Consider the following 25,354-nt stretch of genomic DNA (forward strand, 5'->3'; position numbering starts at 1 on the left):
CCAGGCAGCAAAGGGGAGATGGGCCCCTTCCCCACTTCATACTGGACTAACCTTGGTTTGATTTAGTTATTCATATATATACAGTAGAGTCTCAGTTAACCGACCTTCGGTTAACCAACACTCCGGATTATCCAACATCCCATGCTTCTTCTTTCTACTGTATATTCCTGATTCAGGATCTATCTACCAACATATTGGAACAGGCCCAGGTAAACCATATGTCTTATGTAATCAGACAGAGAAAAGGAGAGAGAGAAAGAGGAGGAGGGAAGAAGAGCTCTGCTGATCCTGTCTCAGTTTTTTTCAGACCAAAAACCCATCTAGGTAACAAGATCTTATATCCATTCCACCAAAGCTCAGAGCCAATTTGAGGCTGGCAAATCCTGGATAACATGAATAACAAAGTGAATGAACACTTAAATGTTGCCTCCTAGTAGGCCAGACAGCTCAGACAAAATCTGCATTTTACAAGGCCTGTATCAGGGAGAGCTGTGTGACAGACCACTCACTGTATGTGTGACAGACAGGATTCAGGCATAGGAAACGGATCCAATATATGCCACTTAAGGCTGACAGCTTTGCTGCTGCTGCTGAAAAAAGAGCTTAGAATCAGGAATGTGGCAGTGGCCAGCGATGCCAAGTACACCCAGGAACAGTTTGAGCTGGTCGCATAATTAACACGTCTGAAATGCAAATGAGAAGGCTGGGGATTTTTCTCAGGATGGTGGAGGAAAAGCATACGTTAAATTTCCCATACCCTTTAACATTAGCAAATGGCAGATTCCATGACAGTGAAGCCAGTGTGATGTAGTGGTTGAGTGCTGGACTGCAACTCTGGAGACCAGGCTTCATTTCCCTGCTCAGTCATGAAAACCACTGAGTGACCTTGGGCAAGTCACATTCTCTTGGTCTCAGAGAAATGCAAGGGTAAACCTCCTCTGAACTAATATTGCCAAGAAAACCCCTTGATAGGTTCACCTTAGGTTTGCCATCAGTCAGAAACAACTTGAAGGCACACGCCAACAACAAGTTAAAGTGGTGTTAAACTAATGTAATTCTGTAGTGTGATTGCACCTGTAGTCAGTGAAATTCTTCCAATGTGGGGATTATGAACAGTCATCCCAGTGTTGCATCTAATGATAATGCATGGCGAACAACCCACAGTTTGGCAAAAAATTCCCCTTTGAGACTATAACTCCCAGAATTCCCCATCAACCAAGGTCTTCTAAGAACCACACTGGCTCTGTGCAAAACAGACTGTATCAGAAATCAGTGTTATGAAAGCGTTGTAACTAAGGGTGCATCTAGTCTGTAGAAACAATGCAGTTTGACATCATTGTAACTGCCGTGACTCAATGCTATGCAATCTTGGATTTTGTAGTTTTACAAAGTCTTTCACCTTCCCTGCCACAGGGTTCTTATGCATCACCAAACTGCAAATCCCAGGATTCCCTAAGACCATTACACCATGGCAGTTGAAGTGGGGTCAAACTACATTATTTCTACAGTGCAGACACACATCCAGACATCTGAGTTGACCCTGGGACCTTTTTTAAAAACAGTTTTATTTGGACTGGCTTTTGGCACCCACAGCTAAGGAGATTAAAGCTCAGCTTTGACTGAGACGGGGTGGACTAGACATTCAAATAAATAAATCACCCAGTGGGTAGAGAACTGGGAAGAAAGAGAAACCTGGTCTAAGGGAAAAATTCCTATCAGGAGCTGTTTGTCATTAAATGCAAAGGAAGGCAATTAGCGTCATGTTTCATAAGCAGTTCCTTTTGGCTCTTAGTCATTTTTTCCCCTCCAGTGTGCCGAATCCAGCTACAGAAAAGAGATAGCAACCTTTGTGTGTTCACCTGGAGGGCCTTCCTCTTCACCTCACTCTGGGAGCCCATAAGGGAGAGCCACCCAGTTCCGTCTGAGGAGGTGGCACAAACTTAGGTCCCGAGGAGAAAGCGGCAGGCCTCCACTTGTACACAGGAAAGGGTTTGGCATGAGCTGAAGAGTCGTCTGCAGCAGCTAAAAGAGCCTGCTGGGGAATAAATGAGTGCCTACAGATATTAATCACATCCCACACTGGGAGTGCCAAACAAAGCCCAATAGAGGCCATCTCTTAAGGAGCTGGTTACCTGCCTGCCTTTTTCTGCGGATTTCACGGATGCCTGACTGACTCATGGCAACCCACTGCAGCTGGGGTCCAACCGCGCGTGTTCTCTCAGCCATTGTCCTTCCGCTGTTTTCTTTGGCAACCCCATGTGGTAAATGAGCATGAGCCGTGTGTGGGAGCGAAGGGAGAAAGCTCTGGAATATTTCCCTCCTTTTGCGGTGGTGGCATGCTAAAATAAAGGCAGCTCTGATCGTTCAGGTAATTTTCACACTCATTCCCCCACACAAATCCATTCTTTCCTTTCAGAGCTTTCTTCCCCTGAATTTCCCACCCATTTATTTTTTAAATATTTTAAAAAAATTAATAGCATGACTATTAGGGCTTTTGAAAGCCAGGCATTGAGAGAACATGCTTCTATGCTGCTATTTGTTACTTGCATTGTGGCAGCACCTGGTGGTGCCAATCAGGGCTCAGGGCTGGGTTTGACAGAGCAAAGGTGGAAAAGAAAAACTGTCAAGGCAGGGAAGGATGTATTTTTTCCCTTCCTATTTCTGCCACTCATCTTGCCCTGATCCATGGTTATAATTTAAATAATTTCTTGGTTAGGTTTATGACTGCATTTTCACCCTTTGATATTCTTGCTGTAGCCTCTTGCCTGAGAACATAAGAAGAGTCCTGTTGGATCAGCTCAGAGACAGTCTAACATTCCTTTCTTATGATGGACAAACAAAGAAGACCATAACCTGAACATGAGTGGAATCACTTCCTCCCATTCAAGAGCCCCCCAAACTGATATAGACAGGGATACTGCTTCCAACAGAGGATGCCATACATAGCCATCATAACTAGAAGCCTTTGTGAGCCTAGGGCTGCATCTGCACAGCAGAAATAATGCAGTTTGACACCACTTTGTTGCTTGTTGTGGCACCAGAGCTCTCTGACAGGGAAGACTACATATCTGATATCAAACCATGCAGTGTTGACACCACCAGAAGCACCCATTGTGCTCATAAGACACAGGATACATCATCTATCTCCCTTATCTGGGGAGCAATGTCAATTGTTGTGTACCTTCAAGTCATTTCCAATTTATGGCGATCCTAAGACAAACCTACCATGTGGTTTTCTTGGAAATATTTGTACAGGAGGTTTGTCATTGTCTTCTTGAGGCTGAGAGCATGTGACTTGCCCAAAGTTACTCAGTGGGAATCGAACTCTAGCCTCCAGAGTCTTAGGCCTGTTACAGACTGCCAAAATAAAGCTGCTTTGGGTCTCTTTGGAGGTATGCTTCTTAAATGATGCATGCACCCTAAGAATCCGGAAGCTGCACTCCAGTGCTTAGGAATGGAGTGTGGCTTTGGCGCGACCTCCAGACTCTTAGGACCCACGCATCATTTAAATAGCATACCTCCAAAGAGACCCGAAGCAGCTTTATTTTGGCAGTCTGTAACAGGCCTTTGTCTAACATTCAAACCACACATTGTCTTAAACCCAATTGCTAGTCTCAGATAGAGTAGACCCACTGAATCAGTGAAAATTACATAGGGCTTGACTTGCCAAGGCTTCAATAATTCAACTGGAATTAGGCCAGTAAACCACTATGTTAGCCTGCCCTCTTCCACCTATTAGGAGTTAGGTCTTTAGTCCATCCTTCTAAATATAGAAGTGGTCTATAGATCTAGTTTTAAAATTGCTGTCTACATAAAGGTGCACAGGGCTATGAGGAAGAGATTTAAGTGATTAAAAACAAACAGTGGTGCTAATGGGTGTAGGAGATGCTCTTTCTTCTTGGTGAAGCAATAGCCACAAACGTGGATTAATATTCCATTTTATATGATTGGAGCTGAATCCTAGAGCTTTGGCTATGTAATCCATGGTCTAATACCTGGCTTGGGTAAAATCCTATCACCAATACTTAAGTTAAGACAAACTAGATGTGCTCTTACCAGTAGTAGCTGATGGCTTCCATGTTGCTTGGTGTAGTTAATCTGTTCTGGATTGTGGTCTGAAATTTAAAGGAGTTATCCATGTCGCTGAACCCTATTCCCAAAATTTCTTTAAAGTTCAAACTAAAACCCAGAGCATATTGACTGCCTCAATGACATGGAAGCCACTATTTCCTGAACTTTCAATAAGCCTTTGCCATGTCAGTAGTAGCCATAAGGCAGTTTTAGCATTAATGTTGCCATGATGCTGCCCTCATAGGCTTGATACACAGGAATTTTTTCCATTTTCAGGGGAAATGGCATCATCTTCTACTCTCCTAGTCCTTCCCAATCCTAGTCCTTCCCAATCCTCATATTGGCTGGATATATTAAATTAAATTAAATATTTGGGGGTGTTGTAGTCTTAAATGGGAAATTAACAACATCTATTAGCATCACAGAAGGCCTGCTTGTGATGAAGATGAGAACTGCTAGAACTGGCTTGTTGGTATAGCACAACACAGCTGCCTTCATATGGGGACCCCTCTTGGAGATCTGGAAATGGAGACAGTTATAATGAATGCCTGCATGTCAATATCTATCACTACTTTGCTATTGAGCTGACTCAAGACTATGGGTAAGGCATTAGCAAATGTTAGTGGGGTAGTAAAGCTACTCCAAATTTTATTCTGAACTTGAAGGGAGTTGCACCCATGTTGGGAATAGGATTCAACCCCTTAGATATGGCCTTTAAAATCTGGACTGAAACCTAGCATGGATTTACTACTCCACTAAACTGTCATGTTTATTGTTGTGTGCCTTCATGTCATTTCCAACTGATAGTGACCCTAAGGTGAAACTATCATGGGGTTTTCTTGGCCTTTAAAATCTGAACTGAAACCCAGAATGAATTTATTACTCCACTAAACTGTCATGTTTATTGTTGTGTGCTTCATGTCATTTCCAACTTATGGTGACCCTAAGGTGAATCTATCATGGGGCTTTCTTGGCAGGTTTTTTCAGAGGTGGTTGGCCATAGCCATCCTCTGAGGGTGAGAGAGTATGACTTACCCAATATCACCAGTGGCTTTCATGGCCAAGCAGGGATTTAAACCCTGGTCTCCAGAGTTGCAGTTCAGTATTCAGACCACTACACCATGTTGGCGTCATTGTCATGGAAGCTGCCATTTCCTTCCAACATGGGGTGTGGGAAATTTAACTTATGCTTTCCCACCACCAGCCTGACAAAAATCAGGCATGTTGTTTTGCAGTTCTGTCTGCTTTCATGAGCCAGTGTTTTGCACTACTTTGGATGGTGGACTAAAGAGTTCTCCTATAAACAAAGTACAGTGGGCCCTTGGTATCTGCTGGAATTTGGTTCAAGAATCCATGGATACTAAGATGCTCAAGTCTCATTATAGCTAATCGCATAGTAAAATTGTGTCCCTTATATAAAATAGCGAACTTAGATTTGCTTTTTGCAATTTATATATTTTTAGAATATTTTCAAAATGTGGACAGTTGAATCCATGGATAAAGAATCCGTGGAAAGAGAGGTCTAACTGTATCTGCCCAGAACCCAAATTCTGACCATGTACGTTTTTTGAAATCTGGTTCAAATCCATCTTAAAGTAAAAAAAAAATAAAAAAAATAGATTGGATGGCAAAAGATTGAAGTTGCTTTATATGATTACTTTCTGGATAACAAGCTAATAGGTCACCTGGTCAGAAGCTATAATGAGATGCTACTGGATACCTACTAAAGTCATAGCAATTATTTTGGCCTTTTCCATAGATGTACCCAGAGAATGACTCTCATTGCCCTGGGTGAGTCAAAACTTTGAATTAACAAGTTAAAAGGAACTTGTTAGTTGCAATTAACTTCTTTTAAAATAACTAAGTCATAACTACTGTAAGTTGTAGCTGTAACGTAACTGAGGATAACTTCACTTCTTTTATGGTGTTTCTTTTTAAAAATACTTTCATAGATATGGGGTGTGTTGCTTCACTAAATTTCAAAGGAGGGATAGCATGTGGCTATAGTGTTAGCCTGTATTGTGCTTTCTGATATTGCTTCCTGCTCTGCTAGCAGTGTTGAAGTGACATTGAATTGGAGAATGTAGAATGTCCTTCAGACCACATTTATTCCATTCTACATGGCAGTAGTTTATAGCATTCAGATTCTTTTTTTCTTTTTCTTTCTTTTTCTTTTTTCTTTCTTTTTTTTTGGGGGGGGGACTTATTTTTTGGTTCCTATGGACAAATGCGAAAGCAAATAATTACTTTTGAAAAAGTAACTATAATGATAACTATGTACTTTGGGGGGTTGGCACTATAACTGTAACTAATAACTTTTTCAAAAGTAATGTTCCCAGCTTTGGCTTTAGGCACAAAGTCCAGCTGAGTAGGGCCAGAACTAAGGTCTCTCAGTTCCTATAGCTTTGTTGTTCTAAAGTGATGTTAGCTTCTCTGTCTCAGGAACATCATGAGGAAAAACTAGTATTAATGGAGAAGAAGGTATTTAGACAACTGCAGCAGCAGGGACAAACCCTAAAAGGAAAAGTGTGAGCAGCAGATAGAAAGATAATCATGATACCTGCATAGAGAGATGATGGAATAGGGCCTGATTTTATTCATGTTTGCCACTACAAAATCATAGAATTGGAAGAGACCTAAGGGCTATGCAGTCCAACCTCTTCCATGCAGAAATACATAATCAAAGCACCCCCAACAGATGGCCATCCAGCCTCTATTTAAAAAACCATGATGATTTAGATCCCCCACAATGAGCAGTGCCATGTTTTTCACTCCCCTTCCTTGCATCACCATTATTTTACTAATGTTCTGATTCTACCAATGTTGTCTGGTTTGGGTTTGGAGCCACTGGATCTGATAACACAGACTCTGGGAGGAGTTTGAGAGGTCTCCTTATGGAACACACTCACCCTCCTAGCCAGCCTTCCCAGTCTCTTCGTGCAGCATTAAAACTCAGCTGAAATGAATACATGCTTTAATGATTGAAGCAAGCCAGATAAGAGTCAGACCTTCAAATTAAGAAGCCCAGACTTGATTGCAGCTGTAATCATATTTTTTTCTATCCCCCTCCCTCTGAACTTCCCACCAGAAAATAAATTGCTTCAATAAATTATATCTTTAATCTGCACATGGGACTGGCAGGCTGGGCTCTCCTTTCATTGTGCTGTATGGGAAGATAATCAAGCCCTTCCTCTCTCCGCATGGAGCAAACTAATAGATTTTAAACAATTCCATTATTTGACAATTTCTTCTATTATTAATACAAATTGCCTGCACTTGCTTTCAATTAGAGGGTTTTTATTTTCTAATAAATTCCAATCAGATTCCCTTAAAAACCACCTAAACATGGGGAGGAGACAGCAGGTTCCATTTAACCATAGTGCATGCAAAATGATTCTCCGTTCTTTCCTTCCATTTTTCATCTGCTTTTCCCTGCAATTCCCCGTTACCGCTTCACCAAATTCTTCCTACTTCTCCCTCTCTCATGCCAACCCACATTCATTTACTGAGGATATTCACCAGGCAAGCCAAGAGTGATATCTTTGGGTCTAGAATGTTTTGCCTTTGAATGCTGTTGCTGAGAAAGAAGCATTTGTAAAGCAAATGTACAATCAAGAACTGCAGCAAAATGTTGCATTATGTACTGATTCTGTTCAGTGCTGCATCCATTCCATTCTCTTCTTCCACCCCCAGCAGTTTTTTCTCCCTGCCAACCAAATATTCAACCAGCACTCCATGCCCACTAAGCACTGTGTGCCCTCCCTTTCCTTAGACTTTTCCCTCTGTAAAATTATTATGTATTTTTGCAAATCTTGGGGTTCTCTCTGATATGCTTTATATAATATGACCATGGGTACTGTTGTTTTGGCTCTACAAGCAATGACACATCAAAAATATTGGATACTGGATAACAAAATTCCACCTACTGACAGCTAATAGTGTTTAGCATTTCTTTGCTGGTGTTGTTGTCATGTGCCTTCAAATCAACTTGACCTATGGTTACCCTATCCTAGAGGTTTTTTTTGGCAAGATTTATTCAAAGGATTTATTGGCAATATTTTCTTTGCAAGATTTATCCAAAGGAGGTTTGCACTGCCCTCCTCTTAGTCTGAGAGTATGTCTTGCCACAGTAATCCAGTGGGTTTTCATGACTGCATCCTAACCCAGCACTCAATACCTTGCAGGCTCTGAAGAAAGATTTATTTAGAGGAGGTTTAACCTTGGCTTCCTCGCAGGCTGAGCAAGAAAGACCTGCCAAGATCACTCAGTAGGTTTCCATGGCTGAGTAGGGATTTGACTGCATCTGCACTGCAGAAATAATCCAGATTGACACCACTTTAATTTCCATGTCTCAATGCTATGGGATTCTGGAAATTGTCATTTTGTGAGACATTTAGCCTTCTTTGTCAGAGGGCTCTGGTGTCACAACAAACTACAGTTCCCAGAGTTCCATAGCACTTAGCCATGGCAATTAAAGTGGTGTCAAACTGGATTATTTCTACTGTGCAGATGCAGTCCTGGTCTCCTGGAGTCTAGTCCAACGTTCAAATGACTACACTATGCCAGCTGTCTTTACAGCACCCTTAGCTGTATAAGAGACCTAGATGTGAACAATTTTCACTGTCTCATTCTCTGCAGTGCTAAAACTCTGAGGACTGAGGAAGACTTTCATTTGGAAAATGAATCATAGGCGGGTTACAGACCGCCATTTCGGATGTCCTCAGGACATCCCAGTTTGAAAAAGGGGCGTCTCTTCTAGACGCCCCTACTCCTATTACGGAAAGAGTCTGTAACAAATGGCGGCAGCCGTTCCACACGACCGCCGCCATTTTGATGTAGTAGACACTGTGCATCCGCACGTCACGCAGCGGAAGTGACACCGTGAGTGCGTGACTAGCACCTCGCGGCGTCTCTTCCGGGCCGCAAGAAGGAGCGCGATTTTCGCGCTCCTTCTTGGCAACGTCCGGGAACAGCGCCGTTTGGCTGCTGCGGTTCCCGGATGCTGCAACCGGCGGCGGCGGCAGCAAGGACCATCCAGTCCAACCCCCTGCCATGCAGGAACGCTCAGTCAAAGCATACCCAACAGATGGCCATCCAGCGTCTGCTTAAAGACCTCCAAGGAGGGAAACTCCACTACACTCCAAGGGAGTGTGTTCCACTGTCGAACAGCTCTTACTGTTCCTCCTGATGTTGAGGTGGAATCTCTTTTCCTGGAGCTTGCATGCATTGCTCCGAGTCTTAAAAACTAAATAAAATAAAGTGGGAGTGATCGTGGAAAAAGTCCTCTGGGAGGTCGCCGTCAATCTGGTCTTTGTGGACTGCAACAAATTCTTAGTCTCTGGAGCAGCAGAAAACAAGTCAGCTCCCTTCTCAATATGACATCCCTTCAAGTATTTAAACAGGGCTATCATATTACCTCTTAATCTCCCCCTATGCACTCCCTCAAGTAGCTATGAGTCTGGGAGCAGGTCTGAATCTCCCCCCCCAAAAAAAAAAATCATAAAAACTGAAAGGGAGAATGTCAAGCAAATTCTGTTAATGGTTACTGTTACTGTCACAAGTCTGAGATTTAAATCTCCTTCCCAGTACACACACTAACACACACACTTAGGCTGCATCTGCGCTGCAGATATAATGCAGTTGGACACTGTTTTAATTGCCATGGATTGATGCTATGAGATTTGTAGTTTTGTGAGAAATTTAGCCATCTCTGTCAGAGAGCCACAAACTACAAATCCCAGGATCCCATAGCACTGAGCCGTGGCAACTAAAATGTTGTCAAATAGCACTATTTCTGCTTCCCAGATACAGTCTTACTTAATTTGCCACCCCCATATGACTCACCTAACTAAATTCCTGCTCCCACAACTACCCATGTGGGCACACCATGCTAACTTACTGACCAGAAAGGTTTCATCTTTAGCTGATATATGAACCACTTCCACCCACAACCACACATGTACATAAGCACACCACTTTAGTATATGAGAAGACCATATACAGGTATTAGGCAACTGTTAATATCCTAATATTAGTCCAAAATAAATCACACAAAATGGGGAACATTTGTTCTGCACACTATGGGGACAATCCTGGTAAAGTCAAGCAGTTCTTGGACTTCTGCAGGGTCATGCCCTTTGCTTTTGCAGCTCTTTTCTGTCTTCTAAAATGGAGAGCACAACTGTATATATGTGTGGCTGTGCACAGCATACCTTTTCCTCTTCGCTTTCTCCAGCTGTACCTCCTTCAGCTCCCCTTGCCACATTGCAATCGATGTGAGAAGAATGCTCTGCTGAATGTATGTCTCTCTTCGTGCACACCACCTGTCTGCCTCACAGTCTAAATCTTTAGTAGAAAAATCTGCCACAACATTTTGGCAATCACCTAACAATCCTGAGAGCTGATGGGTGGGTGAGAGGGCTTGATGGAAAATAAAGCATTCTGTGATGGCAGCTGGCTTAGCCAGCCATTCCTTAGTCTGGCAGATTGTCATTGATGGGACGGGTAATATTTTATTTTATTTTATTTTACTTTATTTTATTTTATTTTACTTTATTTTATTTTAGGGATTTATATTCCATTTTTCTCCCAAAATGGGCTTCAAGGTGGCTTACAGTAATTTAAGAGCATAAAACTAAAACATGAATTAAAAGTTTTAAAAATAATTAAATAATATTAATATTTACATAGTAGATGCTTCTTTTAACTGCTAGGAAATAGCCAAGAATTGTCATGAGTGTTTGAGATCCCCCACCCACCTCTCCTACCACTTAGGGATTCCCTTTGCATATCACCATAAGAGAGGAAACACATCACCCCAAAAAAGTAAAATAATTTTCACATTTAGAAATAAACATAGTTAGAAGGTATTACGATAAATGAAGTTAGAAGTGGAAATTGTGGGAATACCTCTAGGTATTGTTGAACTACAACTGGCCAGTTGTGAGGTATGCTTAGAATTGTAGTCCTGCAACACCTGGAGGGTTGCATGTGCATATCTCCACAGTGCATTATTACATAGTAGGGAAAGCTTTTAACCTCTCTTACTAGCATGCTGGCTCCATCTGCTATCTAAATGTTCACTCATGATGGAAAACTTCAGGCACCTGCTCTTAATATGTTTCTTTATCTTTAAACCAGAGATAAATCGGACAGCTTTTCAAATACGGAACAACTTCTCTATGGCCAAACATACAAGCTGGCCAAACAGCCAGCTTTGATACACCCCATGGAGATGTATCTGGCCTCTCCATAATTTAGTATGCATGAAAATGATTTTAACATATGCAAATGAGAAATGTGGGAGGTGAGAGTTAGGAATTCTCAAGCCTATTATGCTGATAATTAGACCCCCTATCAACATGTGGGGAGAAAAACAATAACTGTGACGAATGTAGTTTTTTGTTATGGAAAAAATGCCGTGCTAGATTTCTGAGTATTTCTGACATTATAATACTGAATAGATGTATAGTTGCTGTTATGACAAAACATCAATCTGGTTGGCATACAATGTGCTTACATTAAATTGAATGCCAGAACATGCTAGCTGCTTTGTGATCATTGAGGCAAATTGCCAAAGGTGGCCAGTCCACTGCCCTGTGTGATTTGGGGAATAAAATTGTAATATTCTGCTACGGCCATTGCTTTGAAAAGTTATTTTTTGGACTACTAGTGGTTTTTTTTAAAAGTAATATTCCTAAACTCCATTTCTTGGTGGGTGGCAGATGCAACAAGCATTTTTCCTTCTGGGCCTCCAAATATTTTACTCTGCAACAAAAATTGCTTGCAGAAGCACAAACCTTAACACAGTGCAGATCTCACTGTGCCCTTCATCTTGAGTGGCATCTTGAGCACCTTTATTCTTCTATTCATGGGTTCTGGTCCATCATTCACTAGAAAACAAGAGGCTAGTCAAGAGTTGTATTGACATACTCTGACAAGTATATGAGAGAATAAGGAAATGGGAGGCATTTAGGGCCCAGCCCAGAGATCAAGAATCCAAATAAATTCACAAGTGGGAAGCACACAAATTCACAAGTGGGAAGTAGAATGAACAAATGTGAACAAGCAAATCTCCTGGCAACTGCTGTGATTTATATCCACTTGACTGTGAGATGTCAGCTACATATTTGCTCAGTGTTTCTTATTTATGAGACATTAGCCCCTTTGTTCCTGTTCCTTGTCCTAATCTTGTTTCACAAATGATGGAGGTATCACTTCAGAGTCCTTCAGATGAGTGGGGAAGAGTACTCTGATCAAGTTCCTCAGCATGTGCATTGACCACTACCTGTTTAGATTTGGCAGAAAGTCACCATCTAGAGCCAGATGCTTTTCTGTATCTGACTCCTCTGCACATTATGCTTATTTTATTGCTTTCTATTGGCAAACAGTTTACAGAGGGGTTGCTCAGACATATTACTTCAGTATTACTTCAGTTGTGGAACACATAAACTGCAATTTTTCATTTCTTTATCTCTACCATTCTATGCTTTACATCTTCAACATTTGCAATATAAATGGCCATCTAAAGGTCTGCCTGCCCCAAAAGACTATTAAGTCCAGGGTCAAAAATTATACTGAGCTTAAACAACAGCTTGAGGATTTTGTACTGACTGTACATATGTATGCCCTGCTTCATTTACTGTCCCACTTCCTTTTTCTTTTTCGTAAAGAATGGAGACGCAGAGAAACAAATACATAGGCCTGAATCCCAACTAGTTGTTTTCCCCAACTAGTTCAGACACATTGAATCAAGGGAATTTGCCTACAATCCCATTTGATTCAATGGATCTATTTAAATTCTGAACTGGTTTATTCAATGGTTCTACTTTAATTGAGACTAAGCAATAGGACTCAGGCCATAGAAACATAGGAATGGCAGGGTCTTTATCAGGATTGGGGGGGGGGGGGTTGTAGTTAGTGAGATTTCGGGTTGGACATGCATATAAATACAGTTGGTTGATGGAAAAGATGCAAACAAACATCCAGTGTTTTGTTTAATAATCCACGAAAGAAGGCAACATTTATCAGAGTTTTACATTTTGTACATTACAGAAGTGTTATGAAACAGCCCAAAATAAACAGATTTGAATCTTTCAATTCTTATTTAAAAATGGGCTACACTTTGTTCTTCCATCCCTTTTAAATCCAGATCAGCACTGATTAGAGGAAACACCTTGAAAATTATACACAAGTGGTATTTGACTCCAGTGAATCTAGCCAGAATGATTAAAAATGTTTCCTCCAAATGGTGTGGTTGTAATGATAATGATGAATTTGTACATGTGGCTAGACTGCCACAAAATAAACCTATTTTGGCAATTGGTACTTGAACATATTTCATTGATTACCAATCAAGAAATAAAATTAGGCCCAGAAATGGTTTTGTTATCAATATATGTAGATACAAACTCAAATTTGAAACAAAAAACCCTCAGAGATTTCTTAATTATAGCAGCCTGTGTAGAAATTGCTAGATGTTGAGAAACAGGGGAGGTATATTTAGATATGTGGTGGAAAAAGATATGGAACCTATGGTTACTTGACAAGCTGTCTGACAGAATGTCAAGTTACACAGGATGACCAAAATCAGGACCTTTCATAAACAAATGTCTCACTCATTGACTTTGTAAACAAAGACAGAAACAAGGGAAGTCAACCTCCATCTCACCTGAACCTTTGGTCAGACATTCTGGACTAGATTTACACAAAGACAGCACTGGACTTTAAAATGACCACATTATTATTATTATTAGCTTTATTTATAAAGCGCCATAAATGTACACTGAACGGAACCCAAGAAGGAGATCCGCAACATAATTCAAAGTTGTGAGATGAACTGTTTTATTTTACTTTATTGTTATGATATGCCTTGTACATAGTTGTTTACTTATAATAAAATTAAATAAGAAAACAGCCCAAAATGCAGAAAATCTCTATATTCATGGAAAAGTTGTAAATATTCCTTGTTACCACTTAAATGCCTTGTTGTAAACCTCATAGACCCACCCCTACATGTATGAAGATACTTGTTTTCTAACAATATAATATAATATAATATAATATAATATAATATAATATAATATAATATAATATATGCCTGTAAGAAAGAATGCCCAACTTTTTAATTTCAATTGGATGTTGGGATGCCATTCCTGGAGACAAGCTGACCACTTATACATTACTAAAAGATGATATGAATTTGCATAAAATGTACACATGCTAATTTACATGCATATATGCCACTTTGGAAACAATTACTAAAACGTAAAGTACAATATACACCATCATATTGGGGCAGGCAGTGGACATGTTAGCTATGTTCCTGTCTACACAGTCTGCTATCCATGAGTTACTTATAACTGATGGACAGCTTCAAGGCTCTTCCACTCCCTTAGAATAACAGAATCACAGAGTTGAAAGGTACCACAAGGGGAATTTAGTCCTCTGCCACCACTCAGGAATATATAGTCAAAGCAGGGAAATGGCCATCCAACCTCTATTTAAAAACCTTCAAAGAAAGAGAGTCCACCACCCTTTCAGGCAGTCTATTACACTGTTGAACATCTCTTGCTGTCATGAAATTATTCCTACTGTTTAGGTGGAATCACTTTTCTTGTAACCTGGATTCATTGGTTCATTTCTTAGCCTCCAGAGCAGGAAAAAGCAAGCTTGCTGCATCTTATATATGACATCCCTTCAAATATTTAAAGATGGTTGTTGTATCACCTCTCCAGCACATCTAGTTCCCTGAGCTGTTCTTCTATATGTGTGTTTTAATCTATTTTAATTCTTTATCTTTCAACTAGACTTGATTTGGACAGCCTTTTAAATGAAGAAGGAAATCTTCAGTAAAGGACTGAACACTGTAAACTAAGATACATGACCTCCCCCATAAGGAAAGCACTTTTCTATTTCCTGCTGAGGTCAACTGCCCAGAACTATGTTTTATGTGTACACTGATATTTGGAACTCATACACATGGTGAATTAGTTTTTACTGTCAGAGGTATGGCTACACAATATCTTTGCCACTAGAAACCTCATGATACCCTGTTGTTGAGTAAAATGAAGGCAGAAGAGGCCAACTGTGTTACATAGCATGAAGGCTTACTAAATCCTTGTCATTACTCAGATTAATCTCAACAGGTACAATTTAGAATCAATACCAAATGACTCCAGTACAGCTGCTATATTCCTGTGTAGAAGATTCCTAGAAAACAGGCAAGTGGAAGAACAAAGAAAGATAATCAGGTCCACTACAACCTGAAAAGGAGTGCATTGTTCAAGAAATTCATCATTCATTAACACAGTTACAGAAAGGCCTAACCCTTACTTATAAACTAGTTCCCAAGGAACCACCACCACCTCCTCATGCATCCAGAGGAGTCTCCACTGGTCTTTTTAGACTCTGGGGATATGAAGAGAAGGTAATATTAACTTGAAAATTTACATATAAGAGGTTTGAGTTAGTAACAGGCTTGATCTGCTGATAGAAATACTGTACTGCTAGCAAAACTCTCTTCTGTTGATTGATCTCAGAGATACCAGAAAACAATCTGTTGATTCAGACTTGTTGGCAGAAGACCAGGAAAAGGGAGAACAGGTATGGGGTGTTGATGGAACAGAATAACATTTGATCTAAATTGTCTCCAACCTAAGGAAACAGCTACAAAGCCATTACGAAGCTGCCCAGTGCAAAGATAATTTCCAGCATGCTTAGACTGGGATGGATTTGGATTCAGTACAGTAGCGGCTAGCCTAGGGTCAGCTTGGCTAGTTATATTTATTTATATACTTACTTATTTTATACCCTGCTTTTCTCCCAATATAAGACCCAAGCTAGCTTACATTATAGAATTAAAACAAAATACAATGCATAAACAATAAATAGACAATCACATTAAAAATTGAGTGATTCAAAAAGAATGGTCTGAGAGTAAAGCTGTTCTTATTTGGATTTGCATCATTACTTTTAAATCAACCTGTATGTATAAAACTTAAGATCACAGTAATTCTGTTGTTATTGTGTGCCTTTATGTCATTTCCAACCTGTGGTGTTCCTAAGGTGAGCCTATGATGGGGTTTTGTTGGCAAAATTTGTTCAGAGGATTTGTTTTTTCTTTCCTCTGAGGCTGAGAGAGTGTGACTTGCTCAGGACACTCAGTGGGTTTCCATGACTGAGTAGGGAAGCTGGCCTCCAGAGTTGTAGCACTCAAACCACTACACCACACTGATTCCAAGATACAGCACATCCCATTAAAGACCCTTCTGCCACACCCAGTTAAAGACCAAAGAGCCTAGGGTTAGCTTGGTGTTTGCCAAATTGCCTGCCTGCAGAAAAGGATAACAGAAGGAGCCAACCTAGCTTCCCTCCTGTGGGAAGGAGTTCTACAGTTTAGGAGCAGTCATCAAACAGGTTCTCTTCCATGTCCTCACCAACTTTCTTGTGATGGTGGTGGGATACAGATAATGCCCTCTCCCAATTATCATTAGCCATCTTCACTAGTTAGGACTGAACTTTGTCTATACAGAAGAAGGGTAAACCCATATATAAGAAGCCAAAACCATACTTCAGCATCAGTCACAAATCAATAATCTGTGGTTGGCTTAAACAACATGCAAATATGCTTCTCTGCTTCCACCCATATTTGGAGCTCTCTGTGGTGCTATCTTATTCCTTTCCTGCATGTCTGGGAAATCCAACTGGGCCAGAACAGGCTGGCAAAAAAGTCAGCTTCCCAGGGCTTGGGGGCATGGTGTATACAGAAAACTGATGCCATGCCACCTGGCTATTTACACAGCAGCTGCTTTACAGCGCTCCGTCAACATGGTGTTTAGATGCCACACACTGCAGGAGTGCTGCAAAGCCATGGCAGCAGCAGAAAAGCCAGCTTTTTGCCAGCTCAAAAAGGAGCAGCTTTCTGCCACTTCTTTTTGCACTGGCAAATAGCCAGATTGGGGCCACAGTGTGCAGTTGCCATAGCTCATGGCACCATGGCAGGGATGTAGCCAGGATTTTAGGAAGGGGGGTTCCAGACTAAGTCCCACCATTATAATGGGGTTTGGGGGCGGCAGCGCAGCAGCACGCACCATTCATTTTTCTAATGGAAGGGGGGTCCAGACCCCAAGAAACCCCCCCCCCCCTTGGCTACGTCCCTGATCATGGTGGACCCATCCAGTGTTTTTGGGGTGGTCTCTTTCATTCCTGATTTATCTTTTTTGCCCTTTGTCTCTGGTCCCCAAATAGCCAAGAAGGGGAGTGGTCTCTCCTTACATTAATATCCCTCTAGAGCATCTTGACTGACAACAAGATCTGAGACAAAATGTAAGCTTGTGACTCTAACAATGGCTCTGTACAGATGGGCCCTTTGCGGTGTGCCCATGATGTGCTAGGGTTGCCTCGGGGTGGTGTGTGCACACGCCCCGCAATCCTAGCACGTGATGAGGGCACTCACAGCTATGACGTCGCGTCTGTGCAGTGTCCAAACAGCACTGCGCAGCTGCGATGCCATCAGGACGTCTTTGTAGGTTTGCAGTGGCACAACTGAGCTGCAAAAAGTAACTGCTATTTAATGCTGCTTTGTTGCTGCACAGCAGCGTCGCACAGTTTGGTTGCTGCGGTGCTGCTGCTGCAGTCTGTACCCCACCATTGTCACTTTTCTTCTCCTGTATGATTTTTAACATCTTTGCTTGATGAAAAAGCCAGCGAAGCTTTGAAAGCTTGCATTAAGGATTTTGTGCATTTTGGTTGGCCAATAAAAGTATTGTTCTTTTGTGGAGTTTGGATTTCATTGGTTGGCCAACACAGCAGCCCCTTAATATGTTTCTAGCTGAAGCTGACACCCTATGAACTAGATTAGTAGTTGAGTATGTCCTATAGACCCCAGGCTTCACTTCCATTTAATGATAAGCTATTGCCACAATAGACAAAGTGAAAAGCATCCTTCTTCTCTGTACAGACAGTCCTAGAGAAAGCAAACTATTATGTGAGATCCAGCACTTAATTTTTTATTAATATTATTAAATTTTACAATACAATTTATTATGCTTTCTTCATACAAATATATGCCTTACCACTTTACTTATTTTATACTAAATATCACCTTAGTGCACCCCTTCCCCAGAGATATTCCCATCCATATACTTCAACCAAAATTTTATCTCATGAATGTAATTTTCCATCTTATGAGATCCAGAACTTACAGCAAACTTCCCTGATCTAGAAGTTTCCAAATACATGGAACAATATATAGCTCACATTACTAATAGTCAGTATGGTCATTGGCTTGGTATGGATAATACATATTGTCTCAAACACATCTGGAAGATACCAGGATGGTGAGGCTTGAATTACAGTATCAGACTAGGGCTAATGACATCTAGCTCCAAACTCCAACTCAGCCAAGAGGCTCACTACTCTTGAGGCTATCTACCCCACAGAGATGGTGTGAGAATAGCAGTTGGGAAGAGGTCCATTTACATTGTCTTGAACTCATTGGAGGAACTGGAGGATTTAAAGGTAATTAATAAATAAAATGTGATATTAGCAAAGTGAAAAACACCAAGGTGCCAGTTGATCACAGAATTTCTTCCAGCTAATTCAGATAAGTAAGCCAAGCCACATGTGGCAAGAAAAGGCATTCACAAAGCCAAAGAAGGGATAATTAGCCAATCCATCATGGCAAAAAATGCCTTCTACACTTGATATACAGTGGTTAGCTTAGGTAATATACCACTCATCTCTAAAGCCAACTAGCCAGTCTCTTGCACAGGTTATTCTGCAGCTAAAGATTTTGGATTTTGATTTTTGTTTTGATTTTTTGCTGGAGGAAAACTGTGATGAATCCAAGTGGGAAATGATATGTCTATTTGAGTCCTTAGTGATGCAATCTTAGTGATAAGATCGTTTATTTATATTTGTAAAGAAAGTATTATAAAAAATTTTTAGCTGCATTTTAACGAAGGCTATGAGTCTCCTTGGGTACTCTCTTGGTTCCCTTCTGGGGAGAAAGAGGGAAAATAATAAACAAACAAACATTACTGAACCCATGGGGATAGAAAGTACTTTGAATGCTCAATAAGCAACATATAAAAAAAATCCAGCAAATCTTCTATATGTTTTAGACAATAATTCCCTGGACACTTATTCTTAGAGTCATTGGAGACTGAAAAGAAAGAAGGTGCGAGATAGAAATTCTGAATACAGATTGAAGGATTTGGGGGAGTGGGGATCATTGTGTAGACACAGTATCAATAAACACCATGTTTTAGGGCCAGCCTTGTCCAATCTAGCGTCCCCAAATGTATTGGACTACAGTCTCATAATCTGTGTTGCCTGGGGGATTGTGGGAGTTGTAGTCCAGCATATCTGGTAGGTCCTGTGTTGGGGAACAGTACTTTAGAACTCTCTCTCTTCTGGACCAGTTAGAAAATATTTCTCTGCTGCTGCCACTGGAGTTCTTGTCCTCCCTGAGGAAGCAGGCCTTGGTGAGTCTGTCAGCTGCTATGGCAACCAAGCTTAAGCAAGAAAGAGAAAGGGAATAGCATCTAGAAGGAGGTTGGAGAGAGCAGAGAAAAATGGCATGCTCTGTTTTGGAAGAATTGTTATGCAGAGGTCATCATCTGCCATACATTAGAGCTGCAAGGTAGCTGCAAAAGACATGAGGGTGAATATCAGGAGGAGGCAAGGTGCCAGGATAATGAATGACTGAGGCCAAGCAGGGGCATTCTCCCATCATGAACATGCCAATGTTCTCCACATATTTCTTTCACAGCTGCACCATATTCATACCTACACCTCCTCCAACCATATTTTCCCTTGCCAACAGCTCTAGCACACCCTCTCTCTCATGCCATGGGCATCACAAAAGTACAAGAGTTTACACTACACACAGACAGGGCAGCTCTCAAACACAGAACAGACTGAGAAGTTACCAAGTAAGATGTTCACAGGCATCTTGCACAACTTTTGTAGCCCCCCACCATGCGTGCTGATTCATGCACACTCACACAGTTGTAAACAAGGGAAATGGATGGATTTTTTCATATCAGAGCTGGACTTTCTTTCCCTCGTCCTACTAGAAACGGGGGTGGGCAAATTGTGGCTGCCCAGGCTGTTTTTCCACAGCTAAACTCCCAATTCTATATCTAAGAGGCTTACAGTGACCAATCATATCCCAAGAACCCTGATAAGGATGTGATAGCCTCTTTGAGGTTATTTTGAGAGCAGAACAACTAGTTTTAGGCCTTTGGAGTGGTTTTCTTAGGCATGATTGACCATTTTTGGGTGGCAAAATTGTATGTCTAGGGTACATGTGGCTCTCCCAGGAGCAGGACTCTGATCCTGGACATTGCCTGTCCCTCTAGTAGAAGAAGGCCACTTCATGATATTTTCTTGAATTTTCTCCACCATTTTGTACATAAGCTCCCATAAAATCAAAACTGCACCTGTACAAGTGGAGATACTGCAGGATATTGAGAGCTCCACAATACCATTTTCTCCACTACCAGAGTTCTGGGTGAGTGCATTGTGACTGCCATTTTGGGATGACTGGAAGTGACTGGAAGTGAGCCCATAGCATTGAGCTATTTATATTCTATCCTAAGATCTTAGGATGGTATACAACAAAATAATTTTAAAACATTCTCCTTTCAGATGTTTTTCGGGGATGGGCTATTCCAGGATGAGGTGGGCGAACTCAGTACTTTTAAGTGTTTCTGAACAGTAAAGAGTGATTTTGGAGGTAAGGTTGTTCTAGGATTTATATGTATATGAGCCCTTAAAGACATTTTAAATATGGGAATGGAACTGGATAATATGGGAAGCAGACAGCTGCCATATAAACAGCATGAGGGGCAGAATACCACTCTGATTTGTTGATTGTCACTTATGGGAGGGGGGGGAGTCAATGTGAGATCACATCATTTCAGTGCTATGCCCATGGGCACTCTGACAATGGAGGATGAGATATTAGCAGAAAAAGTATCTCTGTAGGAGATGAAGGTGTACTGCCATCTTCTGACGTGCTCAGAAGCCAGTGAAGCTTTTTCTCATGATGGAGATGGTTTACTCTGCTCCCCTCTTGCCACTGCTATGCACCATTCCAAAAAGTGTTTTAAATCACCAAAAGGTGTCCATCTCATCTGTTTCACTAAAAATAACACATCTGTGAGCATAAAGGGATTAGAAGGAGATGTGATGCTACCATGTTTCCTGACTGAGGATATCTCTGTTAACTTGGATGCCACTTTTCAAGTTCATAGGAGTGATTGACCTTCTAGTCATGGATTACTGTCAGTGAAACACTTCGTTTAGAGACATGTGAGCCATCTCATCAAAGAGGTGTCAACAGACTAACTAATGTGTCACATCTCAGGTCTCAGAGGGGGAAGCTGAATATATATATATATATATATATATATATATGATGAGTACGCTGTAGAATTGGTGCTACACCATGTGCTCTGTGTGAGAAGGAGGTGTCAGGCAAAGATGTAATAAACTACTTTAATCTACCATGACTTTCTTCCAGGCTACTTCCGAATAGGATAGTCCAGTTTTCCCAACCTGGTAACCCTTTAGGTACAATGGGCCAAAATTCCCAATATCCTCATCCAGCATGGGTTTTGTGGTCAACACACCTAGGGGGCACAGGTTGGGAATACTTGGCATAGTACCAACCACTCCTTAAAGAGCTAATGGAGGCATTTGTTCTGTACCCACAGATGTACAATGATTTGTGCAGCTCAAATTGTTAATATGAGGAAATGATTTTTATTTATTTCTTTAAAGGTTATCCTTGTATTCTGTAACTATTTATTTGTGAAAATGCCTGTGTTGCCTCCTTATAAATGATTTATCATTCTGATAGAAAAATCAAACAAAAACAATAATAGAAGCTGAATCATACCTTTATTAATACCACAGTAATGTTACTAATTTGGTTCATATGTGGAATTAGCTTTTGAGTTTTCCAGAACTCTTCATCAGACATAATACAAACAGTGCAAATATTAGGGAGTGAGGAAGAAACAAAAAGACAAAACATATGGGATTGCAGATTAAACCATTGTTTTATTTTTGCTGCTGCAAAATGGATATTGCAGGCTCAGACCTTTCAAGTTCAAGCCAAATACTTTGCATTTTGATAAAGATACCATGTAACAATGCATTGGTTGGGAAAATCCTTTTCCCGAACAACCATGACAATTGCAGCTAAGCTCAGAGGGTGAAAGGGTCAGACATTGAGGTGAAAGACAGGGGACATAATTGTCCCTTCTAAACCAGACGTTTTAGTACTTTTCTCCTACAAATCCTTGCCCCATTGCATCACTGGTTAGGGAGTATCACTTGATCCATTCTGCCATAGTGTTATGAAAAGCCTTTCCTAGCAAATATGGTCAGTGTCCTTCTATTGCCCTTCATTAATAAAAACTCCCTCCTGGCACACAGTCTGAATATTTCTCAGATCCACTACAGGTTTGGGTCTTCCTATCATCATGTTTGAATAAGGATAACTCCTATAAGAGGTAGGTTAGGAATAGGAGGACCCACCATTATAAAGGTAAAACCTATGTTTTGTTTTGTTTCAAAATATTTATATTCTTTCCTGTGTCATAAGATTTTAGGATGGTATACAACAAAATAATTTTAAAACATCTCTTTAAAAATAGTAAAACAATGTAACTAGTCTAAAAACATATGGCAACATGTCTGAAATAAATTTAAAACAGTTTAAAACTATACAATTTCAAATAAGACTCAGTTGTCCCAATTGAAGCTATTGAAGAAAGTTAAGGCAGAAATGTTTACAGTTGAACATTAAGAAAACAAAAATAATGACCACAGATAATTTACATAGCTTTAAAGTAGATGGTGACGACATTGAAATAATTCATGGTTTTCCACACCTTGGCTTAGTCGTTAATCAGAATGTAGTCAAAAAATCTGAAGAAGACTTAGACTTGGAAGGGCAGCTATGGAGGAACTAGACAAGATCTTGAAGTTACAACATACATCACTGAATACTAAAGTCAGGATGGTTCATGCAATTGTATTTCTCACTGCTATGTATGGATGTGAAAGGTGGACAGTGAGAAAAGCTGATTGGAAGAAGATCTACTCATCTGAGATGTTTTGCTGGAGAAGAGTTCTGATAGAAAGACAAATAAATGGTTCATAGAGCAAATCAGGCATAAACTTTCCCTAGAAACCAAGATAACTAAACTGAGGCAGTCATATTTTGGCCACATCATGAGAAGGAATAACACACTAGAAAAGTCTATTATGCTTGGTAAGGTGGAGAGAGTAGGAAAAGAGGAAGAGTACATTCCAGATGAATGGACTCAATCAAGGGAGCCAGAGACCTGAGTGTGGGAGACATGAGTGGGGCTATTGATGATAGGATTTGGAGGTCTCTCATTCATAGCATCACCATAAGTTGAAGTCATCTTGGACACAGTTAACAACAACAAACTCCTTGTAGTACTGAGATACCTGCTATTAAATATCCTTACCCGTATCTTCAGTTCAGACTAGAAATGTATTGGCAGCCAATGCAATTTCTTCAGAATTAGTGCCATATGTTTTCTATAGTGTGCTGCTATTAACAATCTACGTCTTGAATGTTGTAGCTGCTGCATCCTCAATTTCTTCTTCCTTGAACAAAATTTGAATGTATAGAGCATTCACACTTGGCAGACAACATGTTCATTCATAGTTTCTTTTAAACAGCATCACAAGCATCTCAGGATGGTTATGCCATCTTGTAATTCATTTCCATGTATCTTGTAAGTTGATTTTCCTTTATGCAGATAGGTGTTGAACTTGTTTAGTTCTGAAACCATATTGATTGTGATGTATTCTTGTAGCAGGAAATAAAGATAAACATAAAGATAAACATTTTCTGCATTAGGTTGGAGTATTGGATCTGCTTTTTGCTCCGGTTTTTAGCCCCAGAGCATAGCTTCATTCCACTTTCCACTCACTTTCGCCTAGTGTGTTGTCCAAATACTCCACCTTCAAAATGGCTGGAAGCCGCTTTATTTTGCTAGTGTGTTTCACCCCTCCGAAAAGCCTGAGGACCAAATTTTCTCCCCAGAACTTGCTAGGGGCCATGGTCAACTTTCTCTCTCTCTCTCTCTCAAAAAAAAAAAAAAAAAAAAAAAAAAAACTTGATTGACATCAACCTCTGGATTTTGTCTACACTTTCCAGAATACTCCAGGCTGCCCCCCAAATCCATCCTCTCTTACCTGCTGGTCCTTCTAGTCAGGGTTGTGCTTTATTAAATGGAGAAGTGACCAGAACATTTGCTGTTGTTCAGTTTACCAGTTCTCCCGGCCAGTGCCACCTCTGTAGGCACAAGTTATTTTGAGGTCAGAACAAGGAAACCAAGCTTAAACAAGCCCAGAGCAACTGATGTCTACAGAGTGATTCAATAGGGATAATGCAGTAACTCATTGTTGCTCACCATGTTGTGTTTTGCTCTAGTTTTCTGAAAAAGCAAAAACTATGTTTTTTAAAATGCAGGATAAAGGATGGAAATCCTGAAAAGGCCTGGGCATTCTCTAAACAGTCTGGGCATGATTTGGGTTTGGGTGACTGCATGGTGCAAAGACCGCACGGCTAGCCCAAGGGAGAATTCAGGGTGTAGGGCTAATGTAAACAAGCCCTTTGTGACCACATCCAATCTATAAAGAGCACTTGCTGATTCCTACTGCTTTAATGATAGCATGGGGTTTGGGAGATTTTTGAAATTTGAAACTTTCACATGAAATTGTTTTAATATTTGAAATGGACATGCATCATACTTTTCAGTAATGTGTTTGGGGGGGGGGGAGTTGTCAATTACTGACTATTTTCAGCTATGAAAACGACCCAGTGTCAGATATTTAATAATAAGAGTCACATCCCATACACTGTTGCATGCACTGGATATCAATGAACAAATGAGAAATGAAAACCATTGTATGTCAGCTAGCAAGTACTCTTGAAGATTACAATCATTTTAATTTTTTTAAAGCAAATTCATTTATTTCAGATAGACCTTTTTCTTTAGCTGTTGTTTGGTGAGAGTTGTAGGTGTGCTGATGAACCAAAAGATGCACCCTTACCTCTCTAGGCAGAAATCCAGTTCTGCAAATCCAAGATGATCACCTTGCTCTCCCGACATGGAAAAGAAAGTTTCAGTGGCTAATTGTTTCTTAGACGAATGGCACCATCAGCCTTCAAGGAATAATGTGTGCAGTATCTTGGCAGCCTGCCCAATGTGCTGCAGAATCT

Source organism: Sceloporus occidentalis, unplaced genomic scaffold (assembly GCF_023333645.1).
Source record: "Sceloporus occidentalis isolate IW3139 unplaced genomic scaffold, rSceOcc1.0.p SCAF_5, whole genome shotgun sequence".
In the NCBI taxonomy this organism is placed as follows: Eukaryota; Metazoa; Chordata; class Lepidosauria; order Squamata; family Phrynosomatidae; genus Sceloporus; species Sceloporus occidentalis.